Source organism: Rousettus aegyptiacus, unplaced genomic scaffold (genome assembly GCF_014176215.1).
Source record: "Rousettus aegyptiacus isolate mRouAeg1 unplaced genomic scaffold, mRouAeg1.p scaffold_m13_p_2, whole genome shotgun sequence".
Classification (NCBI taxonomy): domain Eukaryota; kingdom Metazoa; phylum Chordata; class Mammalia; order Chiroptera; family Pteropodidae; genus Rousettus; species Rousettus aegyptiacus.
In genome coordinates, this window is record NW_023416295.1 from 123,391,494 (window position 1) to 123,395,005 (window position 3,512).

Consider the following 3,512-nt stretch of genomic DNA (forward strand, 5'->3'; position numbering starts at 1 on the left):
TCAGTTTTCTACTCGTAAAATGAGAATTGTAGCACTTTAATGTTGAGAATTAGAAATGCATAAAAAGCACTTAGGAATAGTGCCTGACCAAATTAATAGAGACAGAAAGTAGATTGGTGGTTGCCAGGAGCTTCGGAGAAGGAGAAAAAGGAGTGTCTGTTAATGGATATGGGATTTATTTGTGGGGTGATGAAAATGTTCTAAAATGAAATAGATAGTGGTGAGAGTTGTGTCATTATGTGAATTTACTGGGAAAAAAAAACCAAAACAATGAATTTTACATCACTTTAAAAGGGTGAAATTTATGGTTAAACGTATCTCAATAAATATACAAAATTCTTAAAAAATAGAATAGTACCTGGCACACAGTAAGTGCCCAATATATTTTAACAATTATTTGTAGGAATATTATTGTCATTATTATTATTTTGCCTTCTTATGGGCTAAGGTAATCCTTAAAAATTCCTTATTTTTAATAAAAACTCACAGAATCTAGAAAAGTATTTCTAATTTACACACATGGATTAACATTCACACATGTATTTCTATCTAAATTGTCTCAGAAATTAAGAGTCTGAGAGTCACAATTTTAGTATTTTACTCTGGAATAAAACAGTTGCATGCAATGGACATTTGTTTATAATATAGACTTTAGATAAATTCCAAAGATGATGTTATCAAAAATTTATGACAGGAGATTTTCATTTTCATCTCCAGGAGTAAACAGGAAGTCCAGTAAATAGATTATATAAAGCTTAAAATTAAATTTTCAAATACAAGCTTGCTAGAAATGTGATAAGAAAATATATTTTAGGAGACCGTTTACAAAAAGACAAATATAGTAAATAGTAAAATACTTACTAGTCCCATGTCCTGTGGCCCTAGTTTGCCCAACTATAGAAAAATCTCACCACAATGAAAAGACCCAATTCTACTTATGTGATCATTTTTTTTAAGAGGTAAAAGACTTGACGATTAATGACTGACTTTTAAGACTACAAAGCACATTAGAATATGTTCTCATCAATTGAGTTTTTATAATATGAACAATGATTAAATCCAGTCTTTATCTATTCTATTGCTAAAAGAATATGACAATTGAGCCTCAAACTCAGCTGCAGGAGAAGCAAGTGATAAGCCATGATGGCTGTGATGCACTTTGTTCAGCTGTGATGTACCACATTCAGCAATTATGTTGACACACTTGCATTTCATGTGAAACTTGAACCTTCTCAATTCCTGGAATAGGGTTTCCTTCATTAGAGTCCCCTCTTCTTCTAGTCCTTTCTATAATTAGTCATTTGTCTTTGTAGCAAATCAGAGAAAGGTTAAAACTTCCAGAACTCAGGTCTCTGTCATAGAAAGTAATGCACTTTTTTTTTTTTTTGCATAGAATAAGAACATATTTATACCCTCAAACACATCGCTCATTTTCAGAAAGATGATTAAATTTCCATTTTACCCACCTTCATTTAAATCAAATAAAACTGTTCCCTAAGTCACTCAAGGGCAACAGATTAATACACAGCACAGGCAGCCTTACCCTCACTTTGTAGAAGCCCCCTCCCATGTGCACACACATACAAACACCCCAGAGGTGAGGCCTTAGGAATTTCCGACTAAATATTGAGTAAAATTCAATAAAGATTTAATTCCCTTGTGAAAAGCATAGCTATTTCTTTAATTTTACATTATAGTCAGTGGAAGAGATTATGAAACAACTTTGGAAAAGAGATCTCTATAGTGGAAGTTAGAAAATTTCAGACAATGGATATGGATGATAATTTAGGATCAATTTCATAAATTAGGATAGTTTCAAACATTTTCTTTACCAATTTAAGGCAAAAACATTTGCTTAGTCCTCACAGGGTTTATTTTAAAATTAAAAAGAGAATTCTAAATAAGTACAAATATATAACCAAAAACTTTGGAGAAGGCTAGGACACAGGGAACCAACTTTGTAATGCTTTTGTAATTGAATATCATTCCAAGAACCAAAGTGCCCCAGTATTGTTCACTTAGTTAATCTGGGGATGAAGAAAAAATGTTTTTGAAATTATATATCCATGTGTAGCTAGTCTTTAAATACAAAATAAATAAATATTTAAATATGATAAAGAAAACTTGTGGAATAAGAAATTCCTGTCTTTGTAAAGAACTATACATTTACAATGAATGTTTTCTGCCTGACTCCTAGTTTTTGCCTATTAAGAGTTCTTCAATGTGCAATTTATAGAAGGCAGCAGCTCACATTACCTTAGAAAAGCCCTGTTTAGCCCAGAAGTAGCCTGTTCCAGACACTCTGCTCCCTGAAAAGGCATCATTCACACTCATGTGCATACACAGCTGAGAATACATGTGTACATGTGCAAAGAAGTACTTGTCTAAAGGCGGCTAATTAGCTTTGCAAATAAAGTGTAGAATCAAGAAAATAATATCCCCCAAACCAAAAGACACATCTAATGAAAAAATTGCTGAGCTCACTATGAAAAGGCAGCAGCAGTAAAGCCAACTTATCCTACTTTATGCTCTAGGGGTCTAGCTGTTCTGTGAATTGGCCATCAGAACACTAAATCTCTCTGTATTCACATGATTAAATTCAGGCTTAGCTTCACTCTCTAGTTACAGGTAAGACAATATATAATAATGAACTCCTTATAGCTAAGTTGTATCCATACTGCCTCATTCTACCCTTAAGAGAATTTTTCCACATGATAATATGCCTTAGGGACCTACCAATCCAAATTTCTGAGGTCTTCTACTTGGATAAGTTCAAGCATTGGACCACTGAGAGCTTCAGTCAAAGTAAAACTACATATTTATGTTTATGTCTTCCATAGTGGCTGTACCAATTTGCAGTCCATATTCAGAACTAGGGAGTAATATTAAAACTGGTGTCACTGAGGTAGTGTTAAGCATGGCAGAGAGGTGACTAAACAGAAAAATGAAAAAGCGACTAAACAGAGAAATGAAAAAGTTAATTCTTTAAATGTATTTTATTGTTTTTTTAAACAAAAAGTGCAGAATTTTTGGCAAAGTCTGAATACTGGTTAATGCATGTTTTCTCCTCCTACATCTATGAACCCCCCTCTCCAAATCTCCGTCATTGCCTTTTCAAACTTCAGAGAGAAATAAAAGAAAATAGATGCAGACTATTAATTTTTATTTATTCTAATAAGAGGCATATTCTAATAGTCATAAAGCAATATGTTTAAGAAATACACTTGAACTGGTATTCTCAATATTGAAAGTACAATTACCAATTCTATTCAACTTGCTTCACAAGTCATTGATTGTAGCCCAAATGAACCATAGTGCCCCCCATCATGTCTTAAGAAGCCACTATACTGTGTTTACTATGCACATGTATTTTAAAGAAATAAAGGACAGCCTTTCCAACATTAGTTCCTCACATAATTGACAACAGTGCTTTATGTCTCCCTTATAATCCCCTCACATAGGCAGATAGCAAATACCTCCAAAATTATATGAAAGAGGGCCAGAGGCAAAAC